The sequence below is a fragment of the Diceros bicornis genome, chromosome 32, assembly GCF_020826845.1.
Source record: "Diceros bicornis minor isolate mBicDic1 chromosome 32, mDicBic1.mat.cur, whole genome shotgun sequence".
Classification (NCBI taxonomy): Eukaryota; Metazoa; Chordata; class Mammalia; order Perissodactyla; family Rhinocerotidae; genus Diceros; species Diceros bicornis.
Window position 1 is genome coordinate 17083074 of NC_080771.1, and position 26307 is coordinate 17109380.

A 26307-nucleotide genomic window follows, 5' to 3' on the forward strand; every position below is an offset into this window, starting at 1 on the left:
TGACCTTGGCTGCACATCTGGGCCCTCGATCCGGGCGTGGTCAATCATCACGCTCCATATCTTCTTTCCTTATGCACAGAGATTGGTCCAGGGGGATTGACATCGACCTAAGCAGGGAGGAGCCGTAAGATTGAATACAGAAAACTCAGAGAAGAAGAGGGAGAGGCAAAGAAGGAGGCAGGGAGAGAGAAGTGGGGTGGTGGGGGCAGGGTGGGCTGGGAGAGAAGGGAAAAGGAGGAAAGAGACAGAGGAAATCAGAAAGAGGGAGCTCACCCTGAGATAGAAAGCTGAAAGAATATTGAAAGCAAGGAGCCACCAGGCTCATTCTTCTGCCCGTACAGACAGTCTGAATGAGAATAAAGCCAATAAGAACAGACAAAAGCTGGAGAGGAATAGAGAAAGGCAGAAGAGAGGTGCTGAACGGGAGAGGAGAAGGAAATCAGACAATTTTTATCACTGTGAATTTTTTAATTACATTGGCCAATATATCTCTTTTTTGCCTGTTAGTTTCTAGATTGGGGTTTCTGTCATTTGCAGTAATCCTACCAACACAGTGGGCGGCACCTGATTCCCTGGGTGCATCATTACCCAAATCCTACCCATGTCAGATCCCTGCGTGGACTGGGTACCTGATTTCATTCCAGCATCCTATAGTCAGAACACTCATCAACTTCTGTTTCCAGCAAAGTGGAAGAAACGTCTTCATTATACCTACTGGAAAGACATGTGCAGAAGAAATTTTAACATATGTGGGTTGAACAAATGAAAGAATACTGTTACCACATAAGAAGTGAATCACAAAGATTGTAAGAAAGTCAAAATAAAGAATTCAAGTACAACGATGTCATGAAATAATAGCCTGGCTTGGAAAATAAGTTAGCCTGGTAGTTGGCTACATATTCAAAGAGAACTTCCAAGGGAGAGATATAACTAAAGAATTGGCAAGAAGATAAAGAACTTACATGGAAAGGAAATCAAATGAATGCAGACTGAGGGCCTGCCACTGTTCACTTTCAAAAACATTTCCAACTTTATTTTTAAATTGCTATTTTTATTGATATTGTAATCCTGTTTTACATATGATAAACTGGAGGCTTAGGAAAGATAAATAACTTGCCTAGCTAAGAAGTGGTCAGATCAATAATTTTAATCAGATTTACCTAAATTCTAGCCAGTACATTTTTTTTTTTTTTTTGGTGAGGAAGATTGGTCTGAGCTAACATCTGTTGCCAATCTTCCTCTTTTTGCTGAGGAAAATTAGCCCTGGGCCACTATCGAAGCTGAGCACAGGAACTTAACCATTACGTCACCAAGTCGGCCCCTAGCCAGTACATTCTTTACGATACCATTGCAGGGTGGAGGGAGATAGTAGGTGGCCAGGAAAGTACATCCCCTGTTTATAGCCTCAGTCTCATGAGGTAGACAGAGCCACCCTTTTCATAATATCCCTTGATCAGCTCCTACCTTTTCTCTCAATTTGCATCCCCTTGCATATCCATGCCTACAATTAGCAAACATTTCTAAAGAGGCTACTACATGTTTAATAAGGGGTTGAAGAGACACAAGAAGAGGAATATACTGACTGGCCACCCCTGAGGAACATACAAGCAATTGGAGAAGACAATGGTGAACAACAATTGCAGTATCACTTGATAGGTACAATAGTGGATGAGTAGGAGTGGAAACTTTCCCCTTCTTCCTTTCCAGGTTCTTTGGCTAGTCTAGTAATTAAATCAATATAAGACAGATTAACAGGAGAAAAATAAATTTTGTACGTACGGGAGCTGCAAAGACATAAGACTCAAAGACGGTCAGGCAATTGTAGCTTATACGCTATCCCAAGCTAAGGAGAAGAGGGTAGGAGTCTGGGGCTCCAAAGGGGAGGAAGACAATTCATAGGAAACAAGAAGAACAAATATTCGGTAAACAAACGTTTACCATGCCAGTCAGAGAAGTCTTTCCAAGAAAAAGTTATCTTTAGTATTAACTCTCTTCTGGTGCAGGCCCTCTAGCTAAATTATTTGAGGCAGTTAAGGGGAAGGTAAATGAGAGCTCTTCCTGAGGCTGTTGGACCTTAATTGCCTTGAGCTCAAAAAAATCCACATGCCAAAGTGGCATATTTTGGGGTCACGTATTCTATTCCCCTTCAGAAGCATAATCAAAGAGCTGGGGAACACAGAGGTACAAGTGACTCACTCTTCCTGGGGTGTTCAGAGGAGACTTTACAAAGGGAGTTATATTTGAGATGGGCCTTGAATACAGATGGAGAAAAAGGGACATCTTATGGCTTGTGGATTTCTAGTGCTAAAGAAATATCTTTTTTTGGTTAACCTCTTCATGGTAGGCATCTACTTTTTGTTTGTCTACCATCCATATTTCTCTCTCTCTCTCCTTGTTTAATAAAATTTTCCTTTAGAAAACCACCTCTCTTCTCTCAGTCCATAAATTTTATTTGTCTTCGAGCTCTGCCTAGTAAATCAGAGTAAGACATTCACTCATTTAGGGATTGAGGCCTGACCTAAATTTGGCTAAGTAAGAATCACACTCAAAATTTTTGCATTCAATATTTGTCAGAAAATAAGGACTTTCTTACGTCTTGTTTTCTGGGAGGATGGAAGTCCACAGGGGCCAGTGCTTATATGTGCCACCAAGTGGGGAGGGGTTGCCTGAGAATGAAGCCAATTAGACACAAAAGAAAAAAAGAGTTTTGATGACTTTTTAAGTACCTTTATCTATCTGTGCCTGAAGCCCGTAACACTGCTATATTCCATAGGTAAATTAACCAATTAAATTCAAACTTGATAGATACTCCAGACAAATATGGTGAATGCTACTTAAATAACATATTTGCATTTTATCTGGGATCTTCTGGAGGCACCTCCTTACGCATATAAATGGTGAGACTTTTCTACACACAATAGGCATTCAAAAAGTATCTGTCAATCAAATCATCAACCATCAGCTGTGGGCTTACTACGTATGAAATACTGCTCTTGGCCTGGGTATAGAGATAAATAACAGAGCTTTTCAAGAAGCTCACAGCGCAGTGGTAGAGACAGACATGAGGCGATCAATTGCAATGCCACATGATAAGATACTGTGAGGTTTAGTAGTGGCAAAACGAAAAGAGAAATCATCTTTCCGATTGAGAAGGAAAGGTTCCTGGAGGAGACCACATCTCCGACAACGCAAGAGGAAGCAAGAGTTCACAAGACAGCTAAGCAGAGTTAGAGCTTTCCAGAGATAGGATCAGCATGTTCTCTAGGCAAGGCATAAAAAACAGTGTGTTCAAGGAAGAGCAAGGTTTTCTGTACTAGAACAGCACAGCCTGGGCTGGCTAGATTGGTTTGAAATGCATCTGAGAGCTTGTTGAGGTTTAATGATGAAGAAGTGTTTAGGCTACACCAATCAGTTTTACCCTGTGAAAAATAGGAAGCCAAAAAATGTTTTTAAAGTAAGAACTGAATCATTCAGATTTGAATTTTAGAAGATACATCTAGGAGCAAGAGGAAAGATTTGATACTGAGTGGAGCAGAAACAGAATAGAGATAGGGCTATAAACATGAGTGTTACTATAATAGACCAAGACAGAGATGATAGGGCAGACCTAAGACTGTTGCAATTGGGGTGAGAAGAGAGAAAGGGAAGGGAGAGAAGAAGAGAATAAGAGAAACGATGACAGAATGATAGATGAAAGACTGGAGGAGAAATAATTTTACCCTCTTATCTCTCTCTGCAAATGTGGATCAATGTGCCAGGAAGTAGACGGTTCTGGGTGAACGTGAACCAGATATGTTCAAGTGGCAGACATTACAGTGGCAGGCACTGTTTTTGGAATAGATCATGGGAAGAATCACCTATGTCTTTGGGATCCTGCATCCACCTTAAGCAGAAGTCTTTCCTGCACGCACAGACCAGCTACAGTTCTTACACTGAAGTAACACACCCAGAGCTCATCTACCAGCCAGGCTCCACTGAGGTTTTCAAAAGGCAGTTGTCATCATCCTCAGTCTATACACACCTTTTATGCACAAGATGCTGGATCAGACTAGCATCCTAAGCACCTTGCAGGTATTACCTCACGCAATTCTCACAAGTACTCTATGAGATAAGCAGTATTATAATCTCCATTTCCCAAATGAGGAAAACACAGCTCAGGATAAGTTCCCATTCTGTTGTTTTTTGTTTTCTCCTGTTTAAATTATCTTGCATATATACATTACTATCTTAGAAAAAAAGCTCCTACATATGTTTTCACACTTTTATATAATATTTGGAACAGGATTACAAGTATCAAATAGTATTCAGTCAAATGGATGTAATATCTTGTACCGTTGGGGTATTTAAGTTGTTCCCATTTTTTTCTGGCATTGTAAATCATGCTATGATAAGCATCCTTATTTAGAAGGGAGTGGATCTCTGGTTGTCCTCTGCAATGAATTCCTCGAAAAAGATTTACTAGTATAAACATGTCTTAGTCATAACGTCTTTTTCCAAATTTTGGAAAGGGTTTCTAAAAATTATGTTGCAGCTTAGCGAAATTGTCGATTATGGTAGTTTTTAAACATGGTTTAGAGGAAGGGTTACTTGGTTATTAAAGGAAGAGCTGGTAACACAGTCAATTGCTTTTCTTACTGATTCCATTGGAATCACCTAACCACCTAATCATAATGCTGCCTTCAACAAGCGAATCTTATTTCAAGAAACAGAACACTCCAAGGCTATAAATCAGTTATCTATGATGTATCGCTAACTCCCTTTTTCTTAAATTGTGAATCTCTATTTATTTTATTTTACTTATTTGACAATCTGTGTTTTAACCATGAATATTTGATAGATTTGTAAGTAAGGTAAATCAGTTTCAGCAAGAAAATCACACAGCAATGGAAGCATTCTCAAAATGTTCGTTCCACAGAATAAGCTTCTTTCAAAAATGTTTCTATTTCTTCATGAATTAAAAATCATATACTTAGAATGAAGTCTATCATAGATGTAGGAGATGATGATCTGTCTTTAAATTGTTTTCTTAAAAAGTCTAACTGATAGAAACAGAGAGTAGAAAAGCTGTTGCCAGGGACTGGGGGTGGGGTATATAGGAAGAAGCTGTTAAAAGGGTCTAAACCTTCAGCTATAAGATGAATAAGGTCTGAGGATCTAATGTACAACATGGTGAGTACAGTTGATAACACTGTATTGCAGAATTGAAATTTGCTAAGAGAGTAGAAATTAAATGTTCTCATATACACAAAAAAAGAGTAAATACGTGAGGCAATGGATATATTAGTTAATTCAATGGGGGGACTCCTTTCACAATGTATATATTTGTCAAATCATTGTGTTGTATACTTCAAATGTCTTATGATTTTATTTGTCAATTATACCTTAATAAAGCTGGAAAAAACAAAAGTAGATCTAAAATATATTGTCAAAAGATATCTGTGAATATCTAGTTAAGATCTTTAACAGGAGAAAAATAAAGTTAGTAAAAATGTAAAAATAAATAAAATTGTTTTCTTTGGTTAGAATTTCAAATGTTTTTCTAGTTAATTGGCATTTTTTTCCTCATTTCCAGGAATTTTAGTTTCTTTGATAACTATTCAACCTGAGTTTACCTTGAGTTATTTTAACGAGCTTTCTATTTTAAAAGAAGTTTTTTTACAGAAAAAGGTTTTTTACAGAAAAATTGCAAAGATAGTACAGACTGTTCTTGTTATTTCCTTCACCCAGTTTCTCCTAACGTCAACGATGTACAGAACTATTTATCAAAACTAAGAAATTAACTTCGATACAATATTATTAACTAAGCAACAGACTTTATTTGGATTTCACCAGTTTTTCCCCTAATGTCTTTTTTCTGTTCTAGAATCCAGTTACTACAGAATCCAAATACTACATTATATTTAGTCTACTTTTTGGTTTATCTAATTCTTCACAGATCTGACTAGATTGTTTTTATGTTAATTTAAAATGTGGCTGATGAAGGCTCAGGCTCAGAGTAGAAGATTCTTCTCTTGTCCTGTGGTCCACTTCTGCTTGCCTTAGTAATATCTTCAATCCATATTCTCTTTTCAGGAATTTTAAAAATCCACTTCTTTTTAAATGGATTAATTGAGTCAAAGCCACGGTAAATAATCCATAAATCTACTTAGCTGAGCTTCCCTAAACTGCAGGACTTCACAACACGAGGGCAGTAGAATAATTGCCAACCTTGTCAAATTATGTGACTCGCACCCTTTCACCGGATGCATCAAACATTGTTCAGGATCTGAGACCTTCTGAAAGATAGACAGACTACTGGCACCAGCTTCAGTCAACGCCTACAGGTCAGAAAAAAATTTTCTTACTTGTTAGGTAAGTGGATATAAGTTCTATTTAGATAAATGAATATAAAAATAGATTCCAATATTTTCTTCACATATCTCTGTAGATTTGCTTGACCCACTGGAGTGATTCTGTCCCTGTAAGAGGCTTCCTGACTTCTGTGGGATTTAAAGACGCTGAGAGGGAGTAATAGTTCACACTGGTGCGGGCCCACCGGAGCCCTACTCCATAGCCTTCCCTTCTAGTCCTCAGCGCTCAGGAATGCATCCTTATTAAACCAGGCTCGGAAGCTCAATGTGTCTGCTCTGAGTCACTGAGAATGCTCCTGAAATATGACATCTGCAGTGTTAGGGAGAGCAGGACTTTGTTGTGTGGCATTTAAACTTTCAGCAGGATCACAGAACGTCTGTTATTTCAAGTTGGACTTGATTATTTTTTTTTAAATCGCCAGACTTTCAGACCATACAATACCAGCTTTCTTCAAATGTAACTCTTAAGTTCCTTTTATGGTAAAGTTTAATGCTGTGAACATATGGAGGGTCTGAACGTCTGCCAAATGTTTTAAAAGACAAGGTTATAAATACCTCAGCAGCGAGCTTTGTTCCTTAATGTATGGCTCTGTTACTCAGAGTCAACGTGGAAGATAAATCAGAACATGGAGCTGGCTTGGGCATTAACTTGATATTTCTGGCAAGTATTCATACTATCTCATTTGAGAGAAAGAGAAGTGGTTGTTCTGAGGTAACATTAACAGAATGCAAAAAAAAAAAAAATTGAATTTTATAAAAAGCAAAGATCAGAATTACAGCTTAACTGAAACATGTAAAATGTAAATACACAGTCTAATTTTCTTACCAGAAAATTGAAGCTTAAAGAGTCATCGTAATGCTCATGGGATGAGATTACACTCTTTGGCCCCTTTCCTCTAGATTTGGAATAGATACCTCTAATTTCTTTGGTAATGGATCTCCCTAGTCCACTCCAAGCTCAGCTGTTACTAATTCCAGCCCTATTCTCAAGTGTTCCTTTGCCCAAATTTGGTCTCATCCTCACCAGACTCAGTTCAGGACCTACCATTATCATTTCTCTGATTCTGCTCTTTCTCTAGAAACAGGATTTGCTGACCTGCCCTCACTCTCCCCAGGGTCTGACACAACTGGTCCCATTTGCGGCCAGGCTGACAGCTGAAAGGACCTCACCCACTTCCGCCACATAAGATGCACCATGTCTGGATTAGGCCTAACGTGTCTTTGAGATGAGGCCTCTTGGGTGAAAAAACCTCCGCGTGGTATAAGGAAGGCCCTTTGCATGAACTTTCCAGGTCACTAGGATAATATTTAATAATTCATATCTTCCTCACAGTAAGTGCACTTAGTATCCTGAATGGCTTAATATAGCTTCCAAAGAGTCCAGGAACTGCCAGGACTGAGCTCATTTATGTGGCGGGGTATGATTAAGAGCAGAGAGCTAAAAAACGAATCAGGAGAACTTCACTAAGACTATTTTTTCCATGTCCTGGATGAGGTTTGGTCTTTGTAGATGCAGGAATAAAGTGGAGAGTTATGAGGGTCAAATGAATGGAGTTGTGTAGCATCACAAATGTGCAGTAGGTATACCTTTTCCCATCTGTAACATGGGGTATGAGAAATATCACATTGTTGACTTTTCTAAATGATGAGGACCAAACCTCCAACGTCTTATCTTCTGCTGCCAAACCTAAGATCTATCTTTGGCCTAGTGTTGGACCATAGATTTTGCCTCTTATGGTGTCCCCTAGGGCAGAGTTTGTGTAGTGTCTTGTTCCAGTCAACTCAGATAATCAGTTCCCTTAACTAAGATTGAACCTTCAGGATCTCCTCATGCCATCCAGCCATTCCTCTCTACCCGATTTTCCTTAACCTTCCACAAGGACATTGGGCAGCCATCAAAACGTTCTTTTACAGGCCATTTGGAACATGAAATTGCCAGAGTTACCTATGCAAAAAATGGTAGTACAATCCCTCTCCAAACATGAGTTCTATTTGAGTAAAATTCTAGCATTAGAAAACTGGAGTTTGGGGATAGAAAAGAGTAGAAAAACAGGAAGTGGAACAGATTTTAGATTTGAAAGCCTTAATGTGGGGAAAAAAGGGAAGGCAATGTGGGTATCAGAATTCCCTCAGCTGGCACATAAAACCAGAAATGAATTAAATGTTTGGTGATCCATATCCCAAAATGCTATTTAGTGGGTATATTACCCGTGACAAGACAAGACACATTTAAGTATATTTGGTTGAGGCCAAGGAGAAAGAAGATCTTAAAAGTCTCCAATGAGCATAGGACAGAAGAAAGAAATTTATAATATATCATCAAATATTATTTATTAATTTAATATGTGTAAAATGCATATATAATGTATTTATTTAAACTATTTCACCTCAACCTTGTTTGGCTTTCTGGTAATATTTTAAGTTCTGGGATTTATTCTCTCAGAATTTTGAAGAGCCATACCCTTTTGACTTGGGTATTACGGCTATAAGTCAGAGAGTTCCAGGAGGAGATCCCAGCATTTGGGTTTTCCTTCCCCATCTGAGTTCAAGTTCTGACGATCTATCCCTTACTATCTGAATGCCTCTGGACAGGTCACCTCACCATTCTATGCCCCTGTTTCTTGATCTACAACATTGCGATGACAGTAACAGTACCAACCCATGAAGTAATGAAATAATTAAATGAATTAAACTTAGTTGCCTAGTACCTGGCACTTAGTTTGGTATTATTTTTTATCGATAATAATATTCAATAATAACGCTTTTTCATTATTATTTAAATTTAAAATCATTGAAGACTGTATTAATTGAGATTCTTGGTTGTAAGCAATGGAAACAGAAGTCAAGCTTAAACAAGAACGGTAATTTATAGACTTCCATAATTGGGAAGGTTGTAGGTATATATGAACTCAGTCACAGGAGATGAGAAGATGCCATCATGCTCATCATCGTCCTCATCACCCTCATCATTATCTCATGTTCTTTCCCTTTCTCTTCCTTTCCCTCTCTCCCCTCTCCTTCTCTCTCTTACCCCTCCCAATTCCCTTCCTCCGTTACTTGACTCTCTGTATCTCTATACTTCTATTTGCCTATCAGCCTGATTCTCTCCCACTTCAGACGTGGTTTCCTCCTGGAGCTAGAAAAATGGTTGTTGCCAGCAAAAAACCCCTATCCTCAAATTTATGATGCAGAAGGAAAAGAAACCCTGTATCCCCAGATAGCTTCCTTGTTTCTTGCTTGAGTCAGATGCTCCCCATTGGTTCTCATCTCCGTGGACAGGAACTGATGCAAGACAATGTGCACACAAGAAGAAGCATGCAAGATAGTCCCTTGAGAACCACACGAGGTGCTCAGGCACAGCTCTCACTGCAACAGGACAGGTGAAGACAACAAATATCCCCTGAAGGTACCTACTATCTGTAGTGGTCTGGACTACAATGTGCTCCCTGTGACCAATAAGAATTTCTACGCCTAATAATCCTCAACCATTTAGGAGCAGCAACTATTGACCTCTCCTATGCTAATGACTTAATATAAGCCTCCCACTCCAAATCCTGGGACATCTCAGGCTCTGGGGAACTTCAGATTATATTCTGTCACCACAAATTTAGGAGAAGCCTGAGGACCCTTCGCACTGCTATTTGATTGTCAACATGTCCCCTCCAGAGCATTACTCCTTAAGATGAATAGACTATCACTTTGGTCTTTTCATTTCCCTCTCCTCTGGCCACCATGGGAATTGCAGAAACTTAACTTATATTATAATTTCTTCTATTCATTAAAAAAATAAATGCAAAGTAAGTTAGGTTATAGTGCAAGTGTTATGGTGAGAAATTTATTTTTTAAATGCATCAGTGGCTCCCACACAGTGGGACCTTAATAAAAGTTTAATAATGGACATATTAGTTTACTTCCTATAATTGTTTCTGCCATGAAGATGCACTTCTACCTTCTGGATGAAAATGACAAGTGATGCTCTGCTGTGAGCATGTGAGGAGGTTCAGATATTGGAACAGTATGCCATTAAGATGGTGCAAAAAACACATTCCTAGCCAGAACAAAATAGCTCAGAAATTTGCACTTCTGAATTCCTCATTCAATCATACATATATTGTCTCTATAGGGACTACACGATTCATCCAATAACATCCACTGCCATTTTGTTCCCATTGTTCCTAGTGTTATGGTTTTGGAACAGCCAATGAATGAATCAATTCAGCAAGTATTTTCAGAATGCCGTGAGCAAATAAAGGTGTCAGATGATGAAGGCTGTGCAGAAATGGAAGTGTTGAAAGTTCCTGATTTCTTGGGAAGGAAAGATTTTTTGTGAAGTTGACTATAAAGCAGATTATGAAATTTTCTGATGTGATCGTTAAGTGTGTGTGTGTGTTAGTTTTATAAAGGCTCACGTTCACACAACATACAGAAACCATGTTTTTTGAGGCACCCTAACAATATCCATTCAAATTAATGCATGCTTCATTCTAAACTTAATTGCTTTGTGAGAACAACAAATTCTGATGCAATGTGTTAGGTAATCCATTAAATTCCCCACCTAAAAATATCTAACATGCCATTGTACTGTGTGCTAACCTGCACAGATAAGTAGTCAGCTTCTCTTTTTCCTTGTTCCTATTTTTTTTAACAGCAATACAACAGACATTCTGAAAAACAACAAGTACTAGGAATTATAAGTGGTCAAAGAAAACTGGAGGGGTCTTTCACACCTTATCAAGCATTCTTGATTACTACCTATTCATTTATTTTTTTTCCACTAAACATGGATGTGTCGTGTACTCTTCTGTTTCACTTATATTATTGCAATCCCCAGAGTCATGCACTTGTGGTGTCTATTATTCTCCCCCATTTTACTGGTAATTAAACTTTCAGAGATACTAGCATGTGGGAGATCTGAAACCAAACCTGATCTTCCAATCTCTGCATCTCATGTGTTTTAAGTGTTTGAAGAACCTTTAAATAGTTCTCTCTATCTGGTCACACAAATGTAGATGGAGATATCTGGGACAAGACCGGGGGACAGCAGCCGGTGTTAGGAGCTTTCCACATCATTTCATAACATTAGCAATGGGTAAACAACAGAAGATTCTAAGCACTGATGTGATCCAATGTGTGTCTTGGAAATATCACTCTGGTGATTAGCCAGCGGACAAGACAGATTAGGCAAGATGTCTCAGAGGGCAGGAAGAATGAATGTAGAAAGATCAGTAGGGAGATATTTTGCAAAAGCCCAGATCAGCGTGTAGATGGAGAAGGCAGGGGATTTGAAATTTATCAAGGAGGCAAGCACTATTGGGTTTATGGGACAACTGAGTGTGGGGCTAGGGGATTGAAGTGTGCTAAAAACCACATAGATAGAACCTGGAATCTCTCCCACATCATCTTATTTTCCCATTTCCTATCAGGAATTGTTAAACGTGATGTGATTCCTGAGAAAGCATATTCATGTGGAAGTAAAGAGAAGCCCTCGGAAACGACAGTCTACGTGGGAAACCAGGCCACCCTCATCCTAACTAATGGCAAAAGACAGGATCTGACCATAGGTGAAAAAAAATAAAGGAAGGAAAGAAGATTCTGCCTTCTTTTCAAAAAATGTTTGATTATTGGCCCAAATAGAACTACTAATTCAGATTTGGGGACGTGAAAGTTACCATGTAATACACTTGTAGTCAAAAAGCCAGAACTTAATTCTGATCAATAATAATGATATTTATAGCCAAATATCTATGTGGCAGAACTGTTATAGCACTTTACATGGGTTCATGTATTTAATCCTTGCAACAATTCTATTGGTAGGTACTATCATTAGCATTGTTATTATGGATAAAACCAACTAATTTCACATAAAAAATCTCACATCCCCAAAAATTGCTTGTCAAGGAACAATTGATCATTGATCAACTCATCAATTTATCACTCAGACTTGGGGTATGACTAAAAATGAGTTTGCTGATCTTAGGAGAGATGAGGGTAGAGGGGATATAAAGTGAGGAAAGGTGAATGTTAATTTTGTTTCTACTTCAAACTTCTAATTTGAAGATAGTAACTCAAGAATTTGGGACCTCAGTTTTCTGAAATGAGAAACTAAGAAATTATACGACATACTCTTTAAAATCTTTTTTTATATATAAGACTCTATGGTTTAATGAAACTATATTTGCTAGCATAGGCTGATCATTCGTGAAACTCCCTATGTCTACGTTCGTTTCACATTGCTCTGATTACATATAGCACTCTGTTTCGTAGAACTAAAACTTAGCCTCAGGATCCTTCTTAACACAGGGCTTTAGTAGCCATTACCAACAAAGGAGAGTTGCCACATAAAATGAAACTTACTTTCCACGCAAAAGGTACCATATCTAACCTATTGAAAATGAAGCAAACACCTTTCCATAGAGGTGTCTCACTTAGGTAAATCTGAAACTATAAATTTTTCTGCAAACTTTTAAAGAGAACAGCTGCACCAAGCTGTGAAGAAGTGTTCAGAAAATTGGGTATTTTCTGCAGTTCTCTCCCTAGATATAACAACCCCACACCCATTTGTTCTGACACTGTTATAAGATAAAGACCTGAGAAAATTCTCTATTGAGAAAATCTCATTCAGAGGCTGAAGCTCTATTTATAGGTTGGGGGAATTAATAATAATGTTACCCAGGCAGTAGGCGTTAGATTAAAAAAGGAAGCCAGGATTTGTGTGTTAACGGGTCAACAGACAGACCTCAGGAACCACTACTGGGCCCATCCGGGCCTGCTGCTTCTCACACAGGCTCCATAACACTCTAGAAAGCTAGGAAAAGAAGCATCTCACATTCTTTGTCTCTGAGCTCAGAAGAGGTGGCATGGGGCATGAAAAGACCCTGGAAATTGAAGCCAGATAAATAAGGATTCATAAATCCTTATTATGCTATTTATTACTAGCTCTTGGAGACTACCAAGAGGTGCTCCCCAAATCAGCAAATAAATTAAATGGGTGGCATTCCAAGGGGGAAGCTGAACATGCCTCTGTGAAGGCTCATGGACCTCTAGCTGCCTGGACACCATGATTTGATCCTAACCTGGTTGATAGGAATAACTTATCCAAAGGCAGATGTCCACCCAAAAGAGTGGGAGGAAGTGATCGGCCATGAAGACCTAGAAAATGAGAGTCACAGAGACACATGCTGGCAAGGTGTAAAGATGTCTAGAAGAGGAGGAGCCTTAATTGGCCAATGCTCTTTCAAGATTTTGGAGGTCAGAACAGCAATTCTAGAATTCAGTGGCCTTCTTCAAATGCATTCAGATAACATCTTCCAAGGGAATGGAAACGTCCTCAAATCCCTAACTGACCTTTTTTTGTCTCTTAAGTCAGACCTGTACATTTCAAAGTAGGAACTTTGAAACCAAAATATCTAACCACGAATAAAAGGCTACAGCTCACCTCTTGAAGAAGTGCCCTGACTGGGTTGTTCTAGCAGTAAGAACAAATTCTTTTCATCAATACTCTTGTCTAAAAGCCAGCATTTTATGCTGAGGAGAACAGGAGCACTATGAATCCCAGGGGAAACTTTTCTGACTTTAATTTTTAATTAAATCGTTTCTTGCCAGCAATAAAAGAGTTTAGGGAAAGGTCATCCACAAAAGAATCATGATTTTAAGTAGAGCCGTGAGAGAGAGAGCATAGGAAATGTTTAAATTCTTCTCTAATTTCCTACCATACTTTTAGAGAATGATGCAATGTTTAGTCAAAAGAAATCAACATTTATTGAGTGCCTATCACGTTCCAAATACTGTCGGGTATTTCATATATGAAATCATTTGTTATCATCTCAAAACCTCCATGAGGTTTGATCCTTATTTTATCCCAATTTTTCAAGTGAGGGAACTAAATTTGGGTGGCATTAAGTAATGTGACTCTGGTTGTAGACCTAGAAAGGGGAAGACCCAGTGGTTAAACCTCAGATTTAGGAATTTAATGCCCACTTTCTCAGGCATAATCCTTCTCAGCAAAGAAACAAACAAAAACAACTTGAAAAAACACAACACAAACACTTAGTAATATGTACACCCAGAATCTAATGAAGGAAATTCAATTTCCTAAACAATTTCCTATGAAATATAACAATTAGTCCTGCCTCTCTTCTGAAATAGGAAACTATAATCCAGTGGATTAATGCAATTCTTATTTTACTGATATTTGATATACACCTTTTTCTCAGTAAATTTATGTTTTTGAGCAGCTATGCATATGTCTGTGTATAATGTTTGCTTCTAAAACAAGAGGACCTGATATTCTTCTCCTTAAATGCCCATTCAAGTTAACCATGGGGAAAAAATTATAAAGCGATGAGTTCATGCATTCCTGCACACATTCTTTTAATGTCAATGGTAGTGTTATCACTTAACAGGGTAATACTGGCCAACTCATTTTGATTTGAAGTATAATTAAATCTTACTATTCTTTCAAAATACAGAGCAACTTCACGTTACTAGGGATGCTAATTTTAAGTTTCTAAGTATGCGGCAACCAATCGCCCATTTATAAGGAAAATTATTTTTTCTCTGGGGCAGAACTGCATAGCACTCCAGAAAGTGGTAAATGGAATTCCAAAAGAAATTAAAATACTTGTGGAACTTAGCAACAAGGGCTACATGATTACGTGATTGCAGTGGTTTGGGAGCACTCAGTAACCTGGTAAAAACACTTAATATATTAATAAGATCATCATTGTCCCTACTCCAACAGGGAGCTCTGTGTGAATTGCTCTTATAAGCCAATCACGATCACAGTTATCCTTGGGAAATAAAAAACAGCAGCAATGCCTGAGATTCCTGTAGTGCTTTCATATTTTTAAGACTCCACTGCTTCATCAGTCCTCACAAAAACCCTAGGAGGGGTAATAATTGTCCCTCTCCAGAGAAGAAAGAGAGGGACAGAGACTTCCATTGACTGTCTAGTTTGACTCCGGTAGTCAGTGGAAGAGCTTTGACTTACAACACGCTCATCTTCTGACGCCAAGTCTAGTGCCACAACTTCCTACCACAACTGCCCACAAAGAGCTCCAAAGTTTGATCTCTTCACCTAGTGCTGGACCATCGTGCTGTATGTCGCTTATCCATTTACTAAGCAAATGTGTAAGTGCCCGCTCTGTGCCCGACACAGTACTGGGCACTGGGAATGCTATGCTGAGCAAACATTGTCACAATCTAGAGGGGCAGATGAATATTAAGCAACACAGCCCCCCAAAATATAAACAGCCTAATTATAGAAAGATGGTCAGGTGAGAAGGTGACCAAAGTTTCAGATAAGACATGTCTAAGGAACAAATAAGAGCAATTATGAATAAATAAGAACAACTTAGTGGAGATCTGATGAATGAATAGGAATTACCAGGCAATGTATATAAAGTATGTATAGATCGGCATGTTCTAGGCCAAAGAGACAGAAGGTGCAAAGGCCCTGTGATATGATATACACCTGAGGATGAGCTGAGGATGGAGAAGTAGGTGAGGGTCAGCCCATAAGAGGTCCTTCAGGCCATTAGGATTTATCTTGTCTCTAAAATCAGTGGGAGGCGACAGAGGGTTATAGCAGCTTGGGTAGAGAAAGGATGATGTGACTCCACAGTCGACTGGCAATCTCAAGAAGGCTCTACCAAGGTCAGATCCTCTGAAGGTAGCCAGTGATGCCTCCCATATTCTCAACTAAAATTTGCACCATAAAATTAAGCAAAAGCAAACCCATTTTTTATCAGGACCTAGTCTCGCGGTACAAAAAGGCCAGGTAAGGCCACAGTACTTATTATCAGTTCCTACATAGGAGAATATAAAAGATTGCACGTAACTTCAGGAGCGGAGATAATCTGAGAAAAGCTTGAGGCCTAGCCGTTCACCTTACAGCAAAGAAACCAAGGGGCAGGGATTGAGTTATCAGAATTCACAGAGCAAATAAGAGTCGGGAGGGGCGATCTCTCTGGCTGCCTTAGCTCTTTCTATTTCTAGGGAGATGTGAACAAATTTCCAGGGGAAATAATCTCCCCTCTTCATCCTGCACTGTATGCAACCAAGACGATATGGTACCTTCAGATAACAAAGCGCAACAGCTCTCAGTCACCTGGAATATATCCATTTCAGAAGCCGTGGGGAAATTAAATGCAGGAGGCATAGGCACATTTATGTATTTTCCATATCAGAAAATGACTTTGTTAACTGTCATCTTCCCATTGAGGCATCTCCCTCAGCACAACATATATTAAATTTATGGATACAAGGTATCAGTATAGTCACTAACCATCAATTCTTCCAGCGTGTATTAACCACTTGTGTGCACAGCATCATAATTCAATTAAATTCAATTTACTTTTACGAGTATTTGGAAGGCAGCAAGAGAAAAGAACACCAGATGCAGTTTTGAATCATGGTTTCAATACTTACTGACCGTAACGTTAGGTGAAACATACAGCCTCCAAAAGTCACAGTTTCCTCATCAGGAAAAGGAGCATAATAAATAATACTGACCTCGCTGTGTATGGGAAAGAGTGACGAAGTCATGCTACACCTAGAGTCTGGCACAATGACTTAAAAAACCCTCTGGGATTATTTTTTCTTTTGGGGACTCTGTTTCTGCACAGATTCTTTGGGTATTTCTGTATTTGGGAACCTGTATAAAAGAGAACCCGTCTAGTCCTTGGATGCAGCAAAATGAACCCATTACTGTAAAATTGCTTCAGGGACTATGAAGTGGAATTGAAAGGGTGGGCTCTGTTTTGCCAGGTGTTGGAACACCATCCCAAGCAGGGAGGAGACAACACTCCTTTCTCTGGCACTGGGAGACTCTGTTAGATCAATTCTATTTCCACCATAAAATGAAATTGACTAGGAGCCTTTTTTAATTTGTTCCTGACACACTGTGGCTTGGCCCATCAGTGAACAGCTAACTGGCTGCCCAGTGGCCCCAGACTGTTTTGTGAACTCAGAACTCAACTCAATTGGGGAAGAGGCGATGTCTAGTTACATTAGTCTTGAGTGCCAATGACAGAACGGCACAATCCATGAACTACTGGGAGAACCATTTGCGTATCACACTTCTTTGACCCCGTGGCTGCTTTCCATGTGTATCAATTTCTGGCTGGAGCCTGGGATGTGTCTGACAGTACCCACCTTTGAAATGGGGAGACGCCTCATATGGGATCATTGTGCTTGACGTTTAATCAAATATACAATCTCTTTATGCTTTTGAATATGAAGAATTCTACTGCATCATGGTGTCCACACACATGCACACAGAAATATAAATGCCCTATATACTTACAATATACTGGGCTTTTTTAAATCTACAGATTGATATAATGGAAAAGGCATGGGCTTCAGAATCAGTTGGATTTGGATTTGATCCTAAAGTCAATCTCTTAGCAGCTCCATGACTTCAAGCAAGTTATCTCACCTTTCTGAGCAGGGCCAGGGATAGGGTTGTGTAAGGAGGGCAGCTAGGTGTAAAATTTGAGGAGGCAAGCATGACCCTGTGACCCTCCTTAAAGTCTGCACCCTGGGCATCTCACTTGCCTCACCTTCATGCTGGCCCTGCCTCTGAGCCTTAGAATCTTATGAACACAGACACTTAAAGCATCTACAGAACTATACAGCGCAGACACCTAGTAAATGGTGGCCTTTAACCAGAAACTTTCCCAAACATGGGAGCAAGTGTGCCTGGTGCAGCCAGAACCACATCCAGATGTTATGCCTGGCTCCCTTCCATACTAGGATGGGGTGGGTGTCCATGACCATCCAGGGGCCCATCAGAAAGCAACCCTGATGACAGGGCAGAGATGCTGAGACCCAGACTAAACAGCAACATGTGGGGCTTCTGGGGCAGTCCTGGTAACCCGGTCCACTCACGTTCCACAGGGAGCCACTGAACTAAAGCAAAGCAACTCCAAAATAACATTTGGAATGCTTTGCCTGCTCATTTGAGTTAATTTTAGAGAAAAAAATTAAATACAAAAACAAAAAACAAAAAAAATAAAATCAACATTCCATAACAGAGAATCACTGTTCATTTCTGAGGTAGCTTTGTCTATATTACACACATTCTCACATAATTTGGATTGCATTCCATATAACGGTTTCTTTTTTGTTTCTTACCTAAGATTGTGTCACCACTATTACTCCATGTCATTAAATGTTCGTACACTGTAATTTTTAATGGCTGAAAAGAAGGCCATTTCTTAGATGTAACATAATGAATTTTACATTGTTGGGTTTTGAATGTGGGTCTGTAACACATAATATTTTAATGACTGTCTTGTCCCCATTGATCAGTCCACATGTTTGTTTATGTACTAATATTTATAAGTGGTTTTACACATCAAACGTCATGAACATTTTTAAGGCTTCTGACGCATATTGACAAATGTCTTTCCAGAAAGTTGTACCAACTTACATTGCCCACAGCTGGTATGACAATGTGTGTGTCACAAAAGGACATTTGCACTGTACAATGGTTAGCAGTTGGAGGAACAGACTTGGCCTTAAGCGATTTAGCCCAGGACAAACCTTCTCATGCCTGGGATGGCTCTTCTCCCAGCTACCAGCCTGTTTCTCTGGTTGCTCTGCTTGTGTTCCACCTCCGAGGCTATAATCTCCCCGGATCTGACCAAAAAGCAGGGTGTTCTTCATGGGTTTGCTTCTCCATTCTTCTCTCAAAAGCAAACTACAGTATTTAAGAGTGACTAGGCTGTGCTGGGCACAAAGCAAAGGGAGAAGGCATTACAGAAAGTTGACCTTATGTGCGAAGGTACGGGTGGATAAAGAGACAACAACTTTCTGGGAATTGGTTAAATATGGAAAAAAAACATTCTGTATCTCAGGGAGTGTAGAGAAAAGTGGTTGAACAGGTTGATCTGAGTCCTCTATTTAAATTACCACATGTGTTTTACTTGGTTAATTCTTGTTGAAATCGTATAACACAGACAAGTGTTATTATTCTCATAGTAGATGAGAAAATAGGTTCAGAGAGGTTCAGCAATTCCCCCCAAAACAATCAACTCGTGAACCAGCAAGCTTGGATTCAAACCCAGCCTGACCCTGTGATCATCCTCTGTCTCAAAATGTACCTCGGCCCCAGGGAAACTAATTTGGACGGTTCGACTCAGCAAGTAAATTTTTTTTTTTTTTTAAAGAATCTTTAACTTACACAAAGTTAACTGTCTTCTTTTTTATATATATATAATTTTTATTTGTTTATTTATTTCCCCCAAAGCCCCAGTAGATAGTTGTATGTCATAGCTGCACATCCTTCTAGTTGCTGTATGTGGGACGCGGCCTCAGCATGGCTGGAGAAGCCGTGCGTCCATGCGTGCCCGGGTTCCGAACCAGGGCCGCCAGCAGCAGAGCGCACGCACTTAACCGCTAAGCCACAGGGCCGGCCCAGCAAGTAAATATTTTTAATCCTTCTGATCCCAACATTGTTTTGAAATCACTTTTATTTTTATCTTTAGTGTTCCCTCTGAAGTGGTTTAGTTGGTCCAACTCCCTTTGAAAATAACAATTGGTAGCTCAGTGTTGATACTGCTCCAGGCAGCTTTCCAAGAGCTTTACTTCTAGGAAGTCATTTAAACCTCCAACATCTCTGCAAGGTAGGTACCATTATTATTCTCATCTTACAAATGAGAAAGCAGAGGCCAAGAGAGGTTAAGAAATTGGCCTATTGGGGCCGGCCCCGTGGCGTAGCTGTTAAGTGTGCATGTTCTGCTGCTGGCAGCCCAGGTTCGGATCCTGGGCGCGACCAACGCACCGCTTGTCAGGCCATGCTGTGGCGGCGTCCCACATAAAGTGGAGGAAGATGGGCATGGATGTTAGCCCAGGGCCAGTCTTCTTCAGCAAAAAAGAGGAGGATTGGCATGGATGTTAGCTCAGGGCTGATCTTCCTCACACACACACACACAAAAAAGAAAGGAATTGGCCTATGGCTGCACAGTGACTGCAGGAGATAGTTGTTGAGTTTCTCATCCAGATCTTCATAACTATACCCTGCTCCAGTGTTGTTCCTGGTAACACCTGACATCCTATTGTGGATGCAGTGACAGGACCATTAGAGCCACCTGGACTGCACTGTTGGCATAGGGGCAGTCAGTGAAACCCCACAGGTAGGTAGTTCTTAGACCTGCAACTTGAAGGTTATCAAATAAGAATAAAAAGTCAACTGCCCCTGTATCTCTTTGCACCTAAAGTATATTCAAAATTATCCATCTTGATGGTGCCTTACCATCTTTGCGGCACTGATTTCACAAGTCTGACCTTCGGACACACACACTGCCTGCACGCTATGCCTACATCTGGCCACTATTTGCATGGGCTCATGCTCAACATTAATTGCCTGAATGACTCCAACTGAAGAATGGTAGATGAATTTAAGGAGCCAACCATCCAACAAAGAAATTTCTATTAATATTCACAGAACTTAGAGTGCAGTAGAGCAAAGATTCAAATTGATGCTGGTTTTAATCTGTGGTGAATACATTGCTCCACTTCTTGGAGTGGGGAGTATGGAGACATTTCATTCTTTGGTGTGGACACAGCCAAGCTCCGTCCGCAACATGACCTTCAGATTAAAGTAAAAGGCTTTAACTTCTTTAAAGAGCTGGATATGTCCACATGCTGCAGCATCTGAATGGAAAGTAAAAAGTATGGTGCTTTTTCCAGATATTTTCTCTTTGTTGAACATACAGATATTTCAATATCTTCAGATACTTGGCACCAAATAGCAAAAGAAAAATCCAAGTGATAGATTATATTTTTCCTTTTACATCTACACATTTTTGTGAGACATATCAAATGGTGTGCTGCGGGCATCTGTTTTTGGTCTGAATGAGTAAACTAACCCATGAGTGTTTTGCAATTTTCTCCAGCAAAATAGAAAATAGCCATACACCACACAATCTCAGGGCTTGATTTTATACCCTATCTTGCCATGAAAAAGATAGGTACATTATTTGGCAGAAAGAATAGAGGTTGTTTGTAGGGTGGGGGAGGGGAGGGACAGCCTTATTTCTTTTTAATATGGAGAAGAACTTTGGAAATATTTGAGAAAAGGAATAGAGCATTTGAAAAGAACAAAAACTTAGGAGTCACACAGATCTTCCATTTACTAGCTGTGTGACCTTGAGAAAATTACAAAACCTCTCTGGGCTTTGATTTGAGTGTCAGAGAGGGCAAAATGCTCTCAATTGCTGTAGGACTAATGAGATGGCATTTGTCAAGTCCCTACTAATACTAGGTGACTTATTTTGGCCCCTCATTTTGTAACCCTGTTCTAAGCTCTTTATGTGAGTTAACTCACTTTAGCTACAAAATAACTCTATGAGATAGGAGCTATCATTTTACAGGTGAGGAAACTGAGTCTCAGAGAGGTTAAGATACTTGGCTTGTAAGTAACAGAACTAGGATTTGATCCCAGGCACCATGACCTTGAAATCAGTGTTCTCAACCGTCATACAATACTGCCAGTAACATATCATAAAGGATTTATAAATGCCTGCCATCTCAGGATTATCTCTTGCAGAGTTGGCCAAGTTCTCTAACAAGCTGCTTACAGTCAGAATACACAGAGGTGTAATCCCTAATAGCAGCCCAAGAGGTTTCAGACTTGTGATCCAAACATTTGATGTATCTCAAGCATGATTCACTTGAAAATGAGAGAAAATATGGTACAGAAGCAGAAAACACAGGCTTTCGAGTTGGCCTATATTTGGATCTAAAGCCTATTTTGCCACCCGGTGGCTGAGTGGCCCAGGCAGAGGCTTAGCTTGTTTACCTGCTTGTCATGGAGAGCAATTAGTACCATAAAAATAACACAAAGTTCAATCAGTGTTACTAATTGTGATAGTGGCGGTCACAATATTATTACTACTACTATGCTATACTAATAGTAGTAGTAATAGTAGTAGTGGTAATAATAATTATAGTAATAATATAGAAATAATAACAGTTGCAATAGTAATCACAGGAGGAGTAGAAAAGTAGGTGTATTAGTTTGCGAGGGTTGCAATAACAAAGTACCACAGGGTGGGTGGCTTTAGCAACAGAAATTTATTTCCTCACAATTCTGGAGGCTATAGATGTCCAAGATCAAGGTGTCTGCAGGGTTGGTTTCTTCTGAGACCCGTCTCCTTGCCTTGTAGATGGTCTTCTTCTTCCTGTGTCTTGTCATGGGCTTCCCCCTGTGAGTGTCTGTGTTCTAATCTCTTCTTCTTATAAGGACATCAGTCATGTTGGATTAGCGCCCACCCTAATGACCTCATTTTAACTTAATTTCCTCTTTTGAGAACTTTTCTCCAAATACAGTCACATTCTGAGGTACTGGAGGTTAGAACTGTAATATATAAGTTCTAGGGGCACACAATTCAGCCCATAATAATAGGCCTTACACATACCAATTTTCTGTGCGTAGGAATTCTTCAGAATGCTTAACATTATGGAATTTAGGACACTTAACCTCAGAAGTAATGACCTTAGTAATGGTTCAAGCAAGATGTTGGACCTGTGGTACTCAACTAAGACAGTACCACAGAGTGTGTATTTTAATGATGATGGGGATGGGCAGATACTGGTATTTGAAAGGATGGAAGTCAGGAATGCAATTCAAGAAGAATCCTGTGCAATGAAAAATTATCTTGCATTCCATATGACTTTTTAAAGTGCATTAGGTATTTAGGTAGATTAAAAACTCTATCATATATACTTATTTATTTATTTATTTATTTTTGTGGGGAAGATCAGCCCTGAGCTAACATCCATGCCAATCCTCCTCTTTTTGCTGAGGAAGACCGGCTCTGAGCTAACATCCATTGCCAATCCTCCTCCTTTTTTTTCCCCAAAGCCCCAGTAGATAGTTGTATGTCATAGTTGCACATCCTTCTAGTTGCTGTATGTGGGACGCGGCCTCAGCATGGCCGGACAAGCGGTGTGTCGGTGCGCGCCGGGGATCTGAACTCGGGCCGCCAGTAGCGGAGCGCGCACACTTAACCTCTAAGCCAAGGGTCCAGCCCTATCATATGTACTTAGATTCAAGTCTATTTTACATATAAACATGTGGAATCTATCTCACTGCTTAAAATGCACTGAACTTCTCAGGAATACAACTTCTGTGTAAATTGGGGAAGATAGATTTTTAAAATCTTACCAAGTCAATTATACTTCAATAAAAAAAAATCTTACCAAGACATCTTTACTTTTTGGAAAATCATACCAGTTACAGAAATATCCCTATTGGTATTTATGCTGCCAAGACAATACATCTGTATCAGCCTGCATTTTTAGCTGTCCCATTCATGGTGATTTTATGGATGTAAGTATCTTACTACTTCATTATATCTTCTTATAATGTCATGTCAGACATTATGACTTAACTTACGGGAAATAGCTATTACTTTATTATAATCTACTTTCCTTAATTTCTCTTCTGTATTACAATTAGGGTATTGCACTGATTTTTTTTAAAAATATGTATTTAGATAATTTATAATATCTATGAATTTCACTTCAGGATAATAAAGGGAATATTAGAAAATATTTGCTATAAAAAAAGGGATTGGATCAATAGGATTCAAAGTAACTACACTCATCAGTGCTCCCAGGATTCGAAAGGCTACAAGTGGCTAATGGATTAAGTATTGGACCCTAGAATTATAATCCAAACTATCAAAGCCAGATGGGAAAATTGAGTCTAAGAGAGGTATGGTGACTTGCCAAGGTCACAGAGTGAGAATTAGAACCTTTGTATTGTAGAAATGTGTCCTGTATTAGAACTCTCTGAACAGGGTTTTCCCACACTGTCTTTCACAGTAATCCAGGAGCTCACCATGAGCACAGTTAAGGGGGCTTTGGGATGGGGAAGGAAAGCAGAGTTTAACATGCAAAGTCTGAGCACCCTAATATGTCTCTTCTGTTGGTTTCCTTCTGGGGGCTGGTGGTTTTGTTTGTTCACTGCCTTAAATTAATTTTTCAAGTTTACTCATTCAGTTTGGAGTTTGAAGAAGGAAGAAGATTAAACACAGTAATTAGCTTATTGCCCTGCAATTATTCAAAGCCTATGACAGCAGTCCCCACAGGAATCTCCCCTTTGTGTAACACTCTTGGAAGGAAATGTTACCTTATACTTAGCTTTGCTTTCACTTATTTATGGTAAGTCACATGATTCTCCCACAAAACTGTGAGTTAGGACAGCAGCACTCCTCGCTTTAGTTTCAGATGAGTCAATACTGTCTCGTAGCTTCACCACAACCACTGTGGCTCAGAGGAATATCTTGATAAATTTAAGCCATTGATTGACAAAGCAAATTCCATCAAAACCTGCAATGATCCTCCAACACATAGATGATAGAATCCAGGTTCTTTAGAATTTGAGCCCTGCCTATGTGTTCAGCTTCATCTCCCATCCCATCTCCTCCAAACCACGTCCAATCCAGCCACGCAAACTGTAGAGATCCATCCCCCAGTATGGTCCATCATCAAACCTGTTTCCAACACTGGGTTTTCTAGTCTACTCGGTGAACTCACACTCAACAATAAAGACCCAACTCAAGTGAGAAGCTTTCCTATTTCATCACCTTTCTTACCTCTCCCCTTCAAGTTCTAGTGTCTCCCCACCATATCAATTGTCACCTTAGAGTGTCATTATTGATGAGCCTATTTCTGTGGATCCCTACCCAACCAGATAGCGAATTTTTCCAAGGAAAAATACTTTCCATGTTTATCTTGTATTCCCAGAGACTAGGATAGGGTTTGGGACACTGCAGCTTAGTAATGCTTAGTAAACAGAATAACTGACGAGTACACAGTACAGAGCATTTGACCTCATTATATTTTCAACAGTGGTTGAAGTGTTTTCTCTTTTTGGCTGCCTCCTTTCAGACTGAGCCTTCTCATTCTTCCAGGACAAGAGCCCAGGTCTTCTGAAATACGCTGCAAGTGAAGCAAAATCTCTCCATACATCTGTACCTAATTCCAGGCATGGATTTACACAGATAAGTATCTCTCCTATGGATTCAGCACTTAGAGTGAGGAGAGAGAAGTGATACTGAAGAACTGAGAGCAGTTTATCAGAGTTGCTTGTAGAATCTGGTAAAAAGTAGAGTTTCCTTAAAAGGTATAGGCTGGTAAGTCAACCCCTGTTGGAGTAAAGGTTTCTGAGAAGACTTCTGGTGAGGCCATTGGTGCTTTACCAATGGCAATGGTGCTAGATTGGCCCTCCCTTTTCCTGCTGAAGACCCCAACGCAGCTGGAAGGGCTAAGAATAGACAAACCTCCTCCTACAAAGCTGGCAAGAATAGAAATTGGTGCAGACTTTCTAGGGAGTAACTTGTACATCTGTGTGTAGAAATATTCATTAAGAAAGATAAGAAGACATTCATCCTAGAATTATTGATATTAGGAAACTAATGAAGAAATGAAATGTTTAACAGTAGGTATTTATTTAAGTCAATTATAGACTATCATATATGAACTAATGGAATTAAGTAAACTATGAAATATTGTAAGCCATTAAACACTGTATTTGTTAATACAAAATAATAATAATACCAACAATAAAAAATACAGCTAGACAAGTTTTAAACATTAGCCAATTTCATCCTATTATCAAGCTTATGATATAGTCATTATCATCCCTATTTTACAGACAAGGAACCTAGACTAAGGAAAACATGTGAAGTCTTGGCTAACATTACATAGCTAGGTAAAGCTGGGACTTAAAACCAGATGTGCCAAATTAAAAAGTCCATGTTATTCCTATTTATTGAATTGCTTATACACTTTTAGTGACATGGAAAAATGCTCAGGCTGGAGTGTTACATGACAAAGATGCTCAGAGATACATGTATTGCCTTCAGACCACGAAGGGAAAAAATAAAAAAGAAGGAAATGAAGTCATGGTTTGATTATATGCATCTTTTCTTTTCCTTTTATT